Source organism: Tyto alba, unplaced genomic scaffold (assembly GCF_018691265.1).
Source record: "Tyto alba isolate M040663 unplaced genomic scaffold, T.alba_DEE_v4.0 Super-Scaffold_46, whole genome shotgun sequence".
Taxonomy (NCBI): Eukaryota; Metazoa; Chordata; class Aves; order Strigiformes; family Tytonidae; genus Tyto; species Tyto alba.
The window spans coordinates 10,723,941-10,739,157 of NW_024881322.1; the positions used below are offsets into that span (position 1 = coordinate 10,723,941).

The 15,217-nt window shown below is 37.4% G+C and overlaps 1 long non-coding RNA gene across 1 annotated transcript in view; it reads right to left on the reverse strand.

The window, feature by feature from the left end:
- Positions 1 to 855: 855 nt before the first annotated feature.
- The window catches only part of LOC116960696, a 54,902-nt gene continuing 40,540 nt past the window's right edge, over positions 856 to 15,217 (reverse strand). Inside the window, exons 2-3 of the long non-coding RNA XR_004406515.1 lie at positions 1,711 to 1,787; positions 856 to 893 (exon numbers count right to left, since the gene is read on the reverse strand). This is a non-coding gene — a long non-coding RNA (uncharacterized LOC116960696). The remainder of the gene's footprint in view (positions 894 to 1,710; positions 1,788 to 15,217) is intronic.

The window sequence follows — 15,217 nt, forward strand, 5'->3', positions numbered from 1 at the left end:
CTTTTATTTATGCATTTTTAATTAAAGTTTTAGGATACTTGGGCTACATTCAGTCTGAATTCTCAAAAATAATGAATGACATGACTGAAAGAACAGAAAATATGTATTCATTTTCCTCTGGAAACCCTAGGGTTAAACCAGGTGTGTTTTGATCTTCACTGTTTAACTCTATCTTTAAAGAAAGGGGAAGAGCATTTCCTGCTCTACTTTTAAACTAAAGAGGCACGTTTGTTTGATAGAGGCTTTGAACCAGTAAAAAAGTACCCTTGGTTTTATAAACTATATTACAGTTTATTGTCACAGTACTAGAGTGCTGCTTTGTTCTTCAAAGTCCTTTGGGATGAGTTCACAGGGTGAGAAGCTCCATAAATATGTATGGGGCAGCAGTGTGCCTTGTGTTTCTAAATTGAATGTTTATGTCATCCAGAGCTCCAAACACTTTTGTTTATACAGAGATGGGAAGCATGATATATGCTATACAATGACAAGTACCAGAGAAGTCCATTTCCTCCTACTATTTTCAAGAGCTATTATAAGAATAAAAGGAATCTGTCTTGAAATAGACCTATGGAACACTGAGAGATAACTTTGTAAGAATTTTAAAGTGAGTTTCCTAGGAGAGTGAAATCTTGCCTTCTCCAGGACCAGTGTTTTCAATCCCAGGAGGACATGTGAAGATGTGTCCCCATCGTCATCCTCTCAGGTCCCTACATTAATTTATCTATGCCTGATACCTTACAATAGGAGTATAAAATAAACGCTATGAAAAATCATTATTTCTAAAGGAAAAAAAGGGAAAGCACAATTACTGACATATTCAGCTATAATGAGAAACAGTGAAGATACTGACCTTGGGATGTCTGAATTGGTAGAGTCAAATAAATCTAGAAAATCTGAGGAACATAGTTAGAAATAGCATACTTTGGTATGCCAAAATGAGTGCTATCTTTTTCTCTATAGCTACAGGTAGACCAGATGGGTATTACATTAGTCTGGAGCTCTTCCTTGAATGTTCAGTACCATTACAATGCATTACTGGCTATACTAAACATAAGCCATGTGGCCACCTGATATTTAGCAAAGTAGTTTCACATTGGTCTGATATATGCCAGTTCACACCAAATGGTAGTCAAGCCCACTGAGGAGCTGTATAACCTAGAAAGCTTTAGAGTACTCTAATTCCCCGTGAAACGTTAAATGAAAGCTAAAGACGAAAGCACACTCTGTGCAAAGACCACAAATTTTCCAGGTATGCTTTTGGTGTAAATCATCATCAGTGTTTCTGCAGTGGATTACAGCAACTGAGGAGGATCTATTTGTAACTTTCTATAGCTTGCAAGCAAAACAGGTGGCTTCAACATGTCTTTTGCTTGCCGAGGCACACAAAGGATGACTTCCTGCTACTGATGGCTATAGTTATGCAGTGTGCCGTGATGAATGTTGTGATGTATATTCCCATATATGCATCTTGCATGCTCAGCTCGAATGCATCTAACAAATGGTAGGAATATATTTTTGTACCCTGAATAGACAACTGTTCAGCTGCCCAATCCTTTAGGCACCACAGCTCAACCCAACACCCACTGACAATTATCCCATTTAAAGCCAAGGAAAAGCAAAGCATGGGAAAATGTGTGCAAAGCAGCCACACATTCTCCACCCCACATGCCCTCAGAGACAGTATATGCACCACCATCAGGAAAGTGTTACCTTAACTTTCAGGGGAGTTGATCATAAAAGTCTGTTTGCCCACCGTTGCTGTCCTCTTTCGCATTCTGGGCCCATTACTGTAAATCAACAAAAGAGTTAGGATGACAGGATTTAACCTGCAGATGTAATCAGAAGGTAAAAACCAGCTGTTTTAATTCTGTTCTGAGCTCAGAAAGAAAGAGGGGCCAGAGCATCCAGCTGAAGTTAATTCCTCGGTAACTTTATGTTCTTAACCAGGAATGAAGAGTCCTGCTTGTACCCTGAATGTTTGAACTCAAAGAAGAATTGGAAAGTGTTTGAAATAGCTGAACTGTGTTCAATTCAGCTAGAGAAATAGGAGTTTCCTCATACCAATACAGGACTAAACATGCTAGAAAACATTAGATCTTACTGAAAAGAAAAAATTCTCTGAAGCTGAAATGTGACCAAAAACTGCCTCAGAGAAAAAAAATTAGAATTGCATTGTAAAGTACAAATCATTCTCTCTTCTTACTACCAACCATGATACAATTCTTATTTTTTTTCAAATACTTTCAAAATTTGTCCAGTTTCAGAAAAGTTGGAGTTTTAGAGTTTTTTGCCATTAACTCCACTTTTAATATATTCCATTGTGGGAAAAGGGAGGAGAAAAGAACAAGAGAAACAACAGGTTGTTGAATACTTTTGTATAATTTTGGAAGGTGGAAGTGTTTCATTTTGATTCTTGCAAAATAACCAAGTAAAGATGTATTTTAAATGTCATTACAAAACAGACACACTTTCCTTAATCATCTCCATAGTAGGAACTCTGAAAGTGCTCAGATCGAATCTCTTGTTCATAACATTCCACATAAAGATTACAGTTAATAGAATCATCCAGATTAATTGTAAGATGCTGGAGTTTCTAATTGTGAACAAATGTAACAGTGAGAAGTTGTTACAGCTATTTTTCATCGATAGACCTCAAAGCACCATACATTCATTAATTATGGATTAATGCAATCTAATCTATTTGGGAAGCTACCCTGAACAAAACCAGAATAGCTTGCATAAACTTCAGCTCCAAGTGAATAACTTAATATTTTGTTTCAAAGACATTATCATATCTTACAGACAGAGTTTTTGTGGTGTTACTAATTTTAGTAACTGATCTAAGGAAAGAAGGCTTTACACTGTTAATCAATTGAAATACAAGATTTACACAACAGCATTCGCAGAACATGACTCAGAGTGCCTTCTGAAAAATACAACGTGAATGCTTAAGTGCTTGAATATCAAAACCAAAGAGAAAATTCTGGAAAAAAACCCACAAGGATAAATAAACATAGAAGACAGGAGCTCATTACATTTTTTTCCTGTTTAAATTGGCCTGGCCATAGGGACAGTCTCAGTACCAACAGAGGTCCTAATCTGTTGGATATGTCTGCATTGCCACATTGGTTAGCTTCACTAAAGCTCCCTACAGGCACCTGGGCTCATCTGGCAAGTACAATAGAAAGCATTCCGTGAAATGCAAAGAAGGATGTTAAGCTTCCTGGTTCACTGAAAAACAAAGTCAGTCACCCAACATTTCCTTTTTCACATTGCAATTAGAAGAGAGTTTTCAGAGCAGTAGGTCCTTTCATGTTTTCCCATGGGTACATGGTGCAAGAGCCCTGGATGTGGGAAAAACATAGATCACCTTGCAGGTAATCTTGGTTGCTTTAGTTGGTTGTGTAATGTGATACAAATGGGTGCATTTGTAATATGATTTTGAAAAAAAACTTAAAAATGTATTTCTCTTTACTTGTCTTCAGCAGTCAAATACAAGCCTTGCCTGTACACTGTATGGATCTAAGTAGATTTATCACTACAATATCCCTAACATTAGAAGAAGATTAGGATATAAGGATACAAAATTTTTATATGTGTACAGCTGCAAGCATACTTGAGACTGTACCATAGATAGGAAAAAAAAAAAAAAAGGCAAAAAAGAAAGCATCTAAACAACCCATAGCTCTAATAAACACAGGCACACTGATAGAAAGACCACATTTGTATAACACATTGGAGTGTGTACTTGTGCTGTTAAGAATTCACTAAAACTCTGCTGGAATCTAACAACAAACTGCATGCATATGCCCAGGCCACTGAAATGCAGAGGAAGATGTGCTTGCTTAACCAGATCCTGAGGACAGACTTTTGCAAATCCTACTACCAAGTGAAGAGCAAGGGATTATCGGATCACACCCTAAGGGCCCAGAACTGCCATATGGTTCCTGGGAAAACCTAGTATGAGATCCACAGCACATTCTGAAGCAGAGCCCAAAGAGGAATTTAAAGTAGAAGCACTACAAAGAGTAAAATGAAAAATTATTCTATTAACTTAAGTATAGTTTTCTAAGTGTCTCATAGCTAATTATGAATTGCAAGTTAATATTTCTCCTGGCCCTGACAGAATACAAATTAATTGCTAGCTTGTGCCTGCTGCCATAACCCTGGGTACATCAGATTTCTAAGCAAAAAATGAAAGGAAAGAAGGAAAGCAAAACCACAACAATTAATGCAGCTTATATATATACTATATATATATATATATATATATGTATATATATATATATATATATATATATACACTGAAAAGTAAAAAGTAGAAAAGGTGAAAGGTTGTTCCATGATGGAGAAAATTCATGCTGAACTCCTCCAAAGTAATTATTGAACCTTACTGTGTGTATGTTTCTTGCTACACACACACACATACACACACTGCATTTTATTCTTTCAGGCTTTGCAGGGGCTTACTGGGATGCAAGTCAAATGTTTTTAAGCACATTACTTTAGACAGAGTTCAGTGCAGCAAGAAATTAGAAGGCAGGAAACCATGTTTAGGTTCAGAGTAGCTTATCTCACTTGGTCCCATCAGCCCTGTAATATCATTTAGCAAGAACTCAAAGTGCCACCTTTGTCCTGGGAAGTTCTTTGCTCATATTAACAGGAAGACATCATTCAAGGTTTGAGATGATGGCTAAGGGAGAACTCAACGTAATGCACTGATTTATTACCAAGTCAGTATTGCAGACAAAGAAGGTAGGGATATTGTGAAACACATGGTTTGCACAAATCCTGCAACTCTTCAGTTCATGAAGGAGTCAAATTCTTCAGCTTGTGAGAAAACCAGGTGAGAAACCAAGGCAACAGTAGCGCAGTACTCACTAGCAGAGCCCAGAAGAACACAAGAAAGATAATAAACTGTGTATGCAAACAAAGGATATTGTAGATATAACACCTCAAATACCAACTGATTTTGGTCTTAGAGTAGGAATGATCTGTGACAGTTACTGGTTTCTCCTGATAAATGTGGCCCACTTCAATTTGGGGCTAGCACATTTCAGACAACTCTGTGCATCTTGTTCATAAGAATTACTGGTCTAGTACAAGACCTCACAGAACAGCTTTGCCTTTTTCTCTCACTGCATCAGACTATTGGGTAATATGCAATTAATTCCCCTCTGGACATGTCTGAGTTTGATCACTGCTGTCAAGCCTAACTCCTTCAATCATCTGTTTTGATGTCATAATATATGATCAGCATCATGGAATAGTTTCTTGTCTGGGCAACAGCTCAGATTGCCTACTTCTTCAAATTAGAAAACCCATACACGCTATTGTGGTTCATGTTTCTGACAACGATCATCTGTAAACTCAGAGATGTCAAACTGACTACCCATCTCATTTTGCTTTCAGCATCACCAAGTCTATTCAATACAATGTTTAATCTTTTGGCAAATGTTTTTGTAGGATGGGGGAAAAAGTATGTCTACAGTGGCATTCAGATTCCTAGATGAAACAATATTTTAAGCTATGTTTTAGTAACATCTATTCAGAAAAGAGGCATCTAGCACTGCAGTTCAGTGACTGTTTCTTAACTCTGCATTATTTTTACTGACAGTGAAATTCTACCAACTGTAACAGTAATAGTGAACATTTTTCTGAAGGACAAGCATAGGGAAGACATAGAACACAACATACACAGACACATAGAGAAAAGAAGAGTTAAATTCTCCTGTTACAGACTCAGAGGTTTCAAGGCATAAAATCATTTTAATGGACAATAAAACTGAGAAATTGTTGGTATGAGGCAATCCCACATCTCCAAGGTCTCTTTATAGCAATTGTATTAAGATTCAAAGCACTTCCATGAATCAGAGTCATTAAAGATTGCTAATGCTTATTTTCCAAACAGTATAAGAAATACTTGAATGCTCCCCATGGCACTGCATCATGACAAGATAACATCCCTATGCAGGTGCTCTATAACATGGAAGTATTTCTGCCTTCACCCAGTACTTAGGCTATGAGGGAACTACTGTTACCTACCTACTGAATTTCTTAACAACTTAGCAAAGCTTTCAGCATGTGCTGTCTATAGGTAATCCTAGCTCTCATACTCTGCCGCTCTATAAATGGGGGTATTTGTGTCTTCCTACTTGACTTTATCCATGCACAGTTTTTACACTCAGGTTTCTATTTGCTTTGACTGCTTTACTTCTGAATGTCACTAGCAAAGTGGTATCAGTCACTGAACTGCTGAGCTGAAAGTGCAGATATTTGTGTATCATCACCAATTCACTATAACTGGCCCAAACTATTAATGTTGGCTGCAGCAACAGAAACATAGTTTGCAACAAGTCTGTGTTATTTAGAACTTGACATAAGGCAAAAAATATCAGCCTCATCTGTCTCTCCAGTTTGACATCCTGACTCCACACTTTACAAGCACCAGCCTCTCTCTATGCGAAGTCCACCCAGGGGCAGGAGATAACAGCATGGGCAAGGCCTGCAAATAGCAGCACTCAGGATTAGGATGAGAATTGATCTGCACCAGATTATTTTGGACCTGGACAAATCTAGCATGAGGCTGTCTGCACTTGACCACGTGAACACAGCTCTCTAAATGAGCAGGGTCTAATAGTCACCATTCTGAACGATGAGTGGAAATGAAACAATGCAAAGTGTGCTTTTCAAGATTTTAATAAATAGCAATAAGAAAAAGATACATTTCAAAGAAAATTCCAGTGAGAGAACAGTGTGTGAGGATCACACATCTGCACCCAAGCCCCAGGAAAACACTGTGAAATTTAAATACTATGCACCTTCAAGGCAAAAATTATCTGGGGAAAAATAAAGTGTGGAAGAGCTGTTTTCTTTAGGTGTTAGTAGTTTAAACAATCAGTCCACTATTCCTAAAAATCTTTTAGGATGAACATGTTACTATTCTCAGCACCCATTTTGCTCCCATGAGAATTTCGAACTTCAGTGCTCAGCTCATGCTTGTGAGCAGATACACTTTTGCCATAACTTTTCCAAGTAGTGACCAAACTTTATGCGACTTTAAGCATGTCAAAAATTATAACCTAATCAAAAAAACCTACAAGGCATTTAGCCAAAATAATATGTTGAGACACTTATCCCTGAATAACTCCCTCATAATGACCTAGGGAGGATAATACTTTATTTTAAATAAATCTGTTGAAAGGAGTAGCAGGGGGAAAAGGAAACCACAGAAAGAATAACAGCTTTCCATTTACTGTCATGAGCATTGTATCAAGATCAAGGTAGATAAAAACAAGCAAACCATTAAAAAACCCAACCCCAAACCTACACAAAAGCAGCTATTATTACATTGTGTCACATACGAACAAATGCTCCTTAAGCTTGAAACAAATGGCAATGTTTAGGAAGGTAAAATATTCACCATTCTACCATAAATCCAATGAGGTCTACTTGTTCTGCTAATAAATCATGTTGCTTTAGATGCAGCTTGGCAGCTGGAGTCCAAGGCAAAGTTTTCTAAGGGGTTTCAAAAGCAGAGAAACGAGCTGAGACATATGAGATCTTGATTCAATCAGGTGTGGTAAAGAGTCAAAACAGGTCCCCCACATTCCACCCCCAAAAAACCTCCACTCCCACTTTTTTTTTTTTTTTTTAATTTTATACCAAATATCCAAATTTAAATTATTTATCTAATAAAGTGTTTAGTTGCTTCTTGATCAATCCAGAAGTTTATTTGCCTACAGTGAGCCGTAAGTCATGCCAGCTGCCTACCAACATTCATAAACAGCCCTCCTACTATCATCAAGTATGTTTGTGTTTACCTCCTTCATGTGTTGTTTGAAAGAAAACATTCCCCACAAACTTTTTCCAAACTAAAATTTCTTAAAACATCAATGTCTGACTTTTTAAGACTGCGTGCTCTTCATATTGTCCTGATCAGACCACCACAGCAGGTAATTTCTTCTGATTTGATTTCTGACTTCACTTAGTAGAAGAAAATAGCATTTAGATGAAAGATGGAATCTCCCAGTCTCTACTAGGAACAACAGTAGCTGCTGGCAGGAGACCGGGCTCTGCCTTGAAAAGGGAACTTCTCTCTTACTTCTCTTCAACTTTATGCACCTTCAGGTCCTCAAAACTCTTCGCTCTCTCATCAGATCTCTCAGGATTTTCTCTTAAGAAGGGAAGGAAAATAAAACCCAGACAAACCTTCCAAACTTTACTTGCTGTCTGCTTCCCTCACAAGCAATTCTGGCCTTTGCTGTTCCTGTCCTAAGAGATCACCCAGCAAAGCTGTGGTCCAGCCTCTTACCTGGAAGGTGTTGGCAGGGCTAGGTACACTACTGTTTAGAGGGCCAGCTCGTCTTGAAACACACAGCCATTGTAAGCAATTAAATAAACAAATAAGTACAAATTAAAGCAGTATCAAGAGTCTTTTCATCAGCAACATTAAAAGTACAAGAACTATTTTATGATGATTCACTTTGAAGGTCATGTTCAGATCAGGGAACTTTTCTCATGGAGTTTAGGCTGGTCATCTAAAACTGATTTAAAATAAGAAAAGTAGATTTGAAACTGGAGGATTTCAGGATGGATTTCTAAAGTACAGACAGGAATTAATTGTCTCCCACTGAAACTCTAACTACTCCTATTAAAAATATCTACTGTTGAGCTGGGCTGATTTGATGCTAAAGTGTCTACAAATAAAGAAAACCAAAGTATCTCATGAATATTGTATAGAGTTTCTAAAGCACAAATATTTAAAATATGTGTTGGGTCAATGCTGACATAAATGATGGGCAAACACAGAGATCTCAGTCAGGCAGAGTGTAAAAAGATGCTGAAAAATCTTCCCTGCTTTGAACCTGAGCATAGCGTACCAAGAAAGAAAATGTTCCTAGTCTTCAGTGAACAACCCCATAGTGCATACATATTGTATATTCAATTGAAATTAAACAATAAGACTGGGACAGATTAGTAGCATTACCTATATATATATATATAAAATGCATAAATAAGTAAATATATATATACACACATTATAGCACTTCATCAACCTATTCAAGTGCAGATACTTCACCCCGGAAAGAATGTTTATAGATGTTTTAACATGATAATCAAACACAGTTAAAGCTGGACACTAGGAGTTCAGAGCCCAGTGCTATAATACTGTGTATTTTGAGAAGTTTGTCGCGAGGAGTAGCATGGTGAGAAAACACTGGAGGAGGGCAGTATCTTGTGCTTATGATCTCAGCTTGATTAGGCTGGCTGACTGCCCATCCACCCACCTGGTATCTATGAGTAGTCCTTAGCTTTTCTATCTTCTTGACACTGCATGTAAACATGTATTTTATAATAAAAGAAGTGGTGGTGAGGGTATTATCTTTTGAACAGTGTAAACATGAAAGGAGAAAGGTGAAACTGTTACAGTTTTATTGATTAGAGTATTAAAGCCTGAGCTAGAGAAAGCAAACAGGCAACATTCAGATCCAAAATTTTGCAAAATATGCATCTGTAGTATTGACATAAGCACCAATGCAATGTATCACCCAGCCTGAATGCATTATAGAATAGTCTATGGAACTGAAGTGGCTCAGTTAAGACAGATCACAGTAAGGGTCACTCATACATTTCTACACCATTGCAGTTTGATTTGCTAGTCTCTCAAAGGAATGGGGGGGAGGGAGGGTGTGTATGTGCATGTGTGTGTCTGTCTCAGCTTAGCTGGGAAAAAATAACTATTTGCACATGTAGATCAAATTTCAGAACCCAGATTAAGCTTCAATCTAAATGTATAAAAGTAAAATTAGATAGGCAATAAATTAGGTTGCAATGAGCAAATATTAAAGATGAATGCTTAGCAACAGATAAGAGAGAGAAATGCAAGAACTTATTGGAAAGAAGGCATCTGGCTGAAGGGTGATTAATGTCTACAAGTATACGTGCAACTTGGCAATTTCCCCTACTACAGGTGCGAGTTTTGGAGTCAGAATGACAGCTCTTGGATAATGAGGTTTCCTAGTTAGGAAGCAGATTAACCTTCCAGAGAGAAGTTTCTTTGTGATGTCACCATCTGTCTCAATCATATTTGAATTGAAAGAGATCATGAAATTTATTCTCATTATGACAACTGAGGAAATAATTTGCAATAAAGTATTCAGTGCTGATAAGCCTAAACAGTCAAAGAATCACCTGTAATCTTATCTCCAGTTTCAGAAGCATGGTTCCAAACACTGAAGCTTCATTTTTGAGAGACATGCAGCATTTCAACAAAAGACAAAACACACAAAAAACCCCCATCTCACAACAGAGTGATCAAGTCAACAATGGTCACAGGTTAAATAACTATTAAGAGACATCAACTCAAAGTCCAGAGAATATTAAACAAAAAAAAAAAATGCCAAACAAATTAATAAATAAAAATATGGCTGGTGTTTCTTTCTGTTCAAGTAACAGCCAGAACCAAGTGCAAATCTAAAAATATCAATTAATTACCATATTATTCTTTTTCTTCCCAAAGTTTCTGTTCTTCCCGATTTCCAAAATTCTTCAATACTTGCTATTCTTTGCTTGTTTACAGTTTTTTAGATAAGATCTATAATTTGCTAGTAGGTTAATTTTTCATGCCCTTCCATAACTAGAACTCATTTACAAACTCAAAGTCTGGTCTTGTGAGCATTCATTTATATTAATTTATATTAAGTTATAAAATTCAAGACACAGCTATAAGTGACAGCTTGTCTTAGTGAACTACCAATATCCTCACCAATTTTCTGTATGCCTGGAGAGGGGGAATGGAATTGGGTGTCCAAACCTGGCATGGCCTAAGAAGTGGTGCTTCCAGGAGGGGAGTCAAATGGTCTGTACACATCCTCATTCCCACAGAGCTCATCTAGGCAGGCTGATACTAAGCATCCCCAGCACAGAGGCACAGGGTAGCCCAAAGTGGTGTGCTATAGCTTAAGAAAAGTGATTGGAAAATAAATCTATATTTTAAGGAGAAGGAACACAAGACTCTGCTCACAATAAATTAAAAATCATCTTTGGACATCAGTTGAAATTGATGACACATATTATCAATGCACACACAGCAAAACTTCATCTATTTTCAAAGAAACTTCTGGATATTTGAACACTGCAACGGTGACAGATAATTTCTCATCAGGTTGTCTTCAAAAATCTTCAGAACACCTTAACATTTTGAAGGATAACCAACATCATGATCTGTGCTTAAAAATGTCAGTACTGTGCCTTAACAGCAATATCTTGCCTCTTTCATTTCTTCCTCTTCCTCCAGTGCCAAGCTTATGTTTAACCAATTTTCAGTCTTCTTGGTCTGTTTCACAGGTTTCATACATACAGGTCTCGTACTTACAGAGCTCTCTATTCCTACATTTGTCAGGTTAATTTATATATTTTTCCATGACAGAACAATTAGTAGCTAATGTGCATGTTTCTTGTTTTGTAATAGACAGGAGAGCCTTAATTGAAAATATGCTAATTTTGAAATGAGATGCTATTTTTAGAGTTCCAAATGACCAGCCACTTTATTACAACAAATTACATAAGTTCTCAGAGAGAAGGTCTGCTGGCAAGTATGGTAGGCTGACATCATCTCTATTGGTTTAATCTGAAACACAGGCTTGTCAATGCTTGTGTATTTATTTATTTATTTAAAACAAGTTGGCAAACTTTATAGGGAAAAATCTCAATATTTTAACAAAAGTTCCTAGTTTCCATTAAACTAGGATCTTTGATAAGAAGAGTTAGTTCAGGGTTTACAGTAGGAGGTTGTTCTATAATAGCTGTATTAATAACTAGTGAGGCAGATGAATTTAAGTATTTGAAGAAACATTTATCTCACTCATTGTGCACTATCATACTTTACATCCCTCTTCTCTTCATATTCTTACTTTGGTATCTGTTCTTCAAAGAAATGTATCATTCCTTAAGCTCCTGGTGTGCCATGAGAAAATAATTTCCTTTTGCCAGGCCTTAAACAGACACCTGAAAATTAATGAGGGCACAACCCTGAAACAACAAAATACTACTTATGCGTCCACCAGAGACTTTGTTTCCACATTGGTCTAAAGTAAGGAATTTACAAAAAATCCAAATGTCTGTAGCATGGCCCTGGTGGAGCTTACAGCACAGGGCTGCTTGAGATTAAGGCAGTAGGAGTGAAGTTCTTTCTCTCTGGACAATTAGCAAGTGAGGAGGGACAGACTTGCTGTGCTCTCTTTCCTTCTCTGACACAAGAAACTTCCTCCCTTTCAGTAGGGAAATGAGAGCTGCACACTGAAAACCTTGTTTCAAACCACTCTACATCAACAGTGAAACACTCATCTTTTTAATTTAGAAGCAAGCAAGCAACTAACTCTCATCCTTCTCACACCAACGGTAAATATTACAAGTGCCTGTTAGAGAAAGACCAGGGCATCCTCAACACTTCAGTTCTCTTTTGCTGTTTCCTGGACTGCATGATCCCTTTAAGCTAAATCCCGGTGGATATCCCTGTCTTCTCTCAAATAAGGGAAAAAGAGAGAATTTAAATAATTCATCTAGGGCTTTTCCACACCTCTTGCATTTTTTAAATTCTGTGGATCCTACAGATAAGCCAGGGGTTTATTTTTTTTTTAAGAACAAACCCTTTCCTTTGCCTTGTTATCCAGAAAGGGTCCTCAAGGTTCTTTGAAGGCTTCGAGGGTCTCTTTAAATTTGTCATAGTATATAAAAATCTCATCCTATATTAAAATATATAGTAATTGCAACTGTGTACATATGTTAAACTAGTTAGTTCTTCACCTTATTCTGCAACCGTTTCTCTGTTGACTGCCTCCAGGTTTCCTTTTCCCCTCAACACATCTTCTGGTTATGATTCCTCTGAGCTTTTAAGTGTTTATGGTTGGCTTTTTTTTTAAATCCTTCTGCTCATGAGCTGTGTAGACTCAATTCACCAGTGACACCAGTGAGAATTTGGGTTGGATTAGTTCTGCTGTCTACACCATGTTCCTGTGAGCTCAATTCAGGATTCAATACTATGTCATGTAACAAATAGGAAACTGTTTTTATGCCCATTTAGATACAACAAATTGTAAATGTTGCTTGATGGTTTTCATGGTACTTTAACAAACTCACAATTTACAGAATGCAGCATTTTTGTTTTCCATGATAACAAATCCTAGGAAGATGAAAGGTTGAAGTAATTAGTCCAGTAGTTCTACCCACAGATTTATCTCTTGCTTTAGCCTAATGAATGTCAAAAGAAAAAGCAGAAATGCCAAGACATTTTCAATAATATTTGACCGGTGTGAGTAAAATAACTAGTAGTGTCATTTTAAGGTTGTACACTGGAAAAAAGCAGGGATCAAAACATGCACTTCAATTTATTCTTTCTGCAAAGAATTTTATCTCAAATTCACAAGAAGTAGATACAGGTCAAAGTGGAAAATAGGAACAGAATAACAGAAAAATTAATACTGAACACAAAGCCCAAAATGTAAATGCTTTTAGAGAAAGACAATCTGAAGAAAAAAAAAATTAGTATGGACAATGTAAACTTCAAGACATTCTTCCAGAGAAAAGCTTATTTTTATTACCCAACCATACTGTAACTTTCAGTGAGTCCGATGTTGAGACTGAATCTGCTGTGGCTGCACAGCAGGTCCTGTATTAGAGAAGTAAGGCAACCATGGAATTCCTTGGTAACATTTTAGCAACAGAGCTATTCTTGTGGCCCCTGCTCTCTTGTAGTGATTTCACACAACACAACCCAGTGCAGAACAAGTTCCAATTCCGACTTTTAATTCAGATTTCATACAGCCTATATTGGCTTAATTTTCCCTTGGTTTATGACCAGCAAAGCTGTCTCTGGCTATTTGACTCCCCCTGCACTGAAGAAAGATGCTTCTGCCTTACTCCTGGTGGTCAACAGAGTTTTGCCATGATTCATTACTCTGTCACTGTTGTTACTTCCTAATTAAGATCCTACATTCTCACCAGCTATTCAAATCAAAGAGTTAGTAAATTGTTTCTATTAATTTCCCCACTGTACTCATTATTTCCACTGAAGGCTGATAAAATCAGCAGGTTGTTTAAGCACTTAGGGCCTGCCTGATTTTCCAGTCAGCTAAAGCAGGGTGCATACAAATCATGATGCGAAAGGAAGGTTTTCAGTCGTTACATGGAAGCAACACACGTGGACAACACTAATTTGGCTATATGCAGCTTGTAGGTGAGGGGCAATGGAACAAAAATATGTTCCTTGCTTAAATTGCACTAGTCATTTGCTCCCTACTTTGTTCTTCTTTCCCCTTAGTATTATTACTCATAGGTTTGTCCAGGCACCAATTCAGAATGGCTGATGGGATGTATGAACTTTTCAACGATAGATGAGATTTCAGTAGAAGATGGCTGATATGGAAATTTGTTTCACTAAGCCAATACTTTAACTAATAGGGAACAGAGAGGGAGGAAGGAAAGAAGCGAAGCATTCCTGGAACTAATAGGAGCTTACCAATATGAGTGAGAAACTCAAGAGGCAACAAGTTTATTAGACACACTGTTACTACCAAATGGATATGTTTTCCTGATTCCCATTCTAATTTATCATGAGCAAAAAGCAGCTGCGCCATTAAGTGTAGAGAAAAAGCCAATGAGATGCAAATATGCAAGAGACTAATTACCAGGCAGGCAAAAGAGCTTCTATTTTGGGTCTGTTGAACAGGGGATTAATTTCTTGTAATGGAAGTGAAATCTGCCAGCTAAGGCTCCTGTATAACACATCGCCTTGAGATTCTCACTGAACCCTCCTGCACGTCTGCACTGAGGCCCCTGTGTCAGAGGCTTTTATCCACACCTGACACAGAGCCCAGCACAGCCTCCTGTGGGGTCTGATTTTTAAAAAGGCACATTTCTCAATGGCTGGCACTGGGTAGTCCCACAATAGGTTGTTTGAACTAGAGTCTAAAAAGAAGGAAAGAAAGAAAACACCTCTGAAGTGTATATTTTCTTTGGATTAGAGACAATCAGTGCTCATTTAACTCACGTTCTTAATCTATTCAGTAGTAATCACTTGATGTTAAAGTGATGCACATCAATAGATCTGAGAAGGGGAACAAAAAAATTGATCACCTCCTTTTTCAAAGACTTGGGCCTTCATCAAAGAAAGAGCTTAATTTCAGAGGAGTTTGTAATTTTGCTGTCACACTAAATC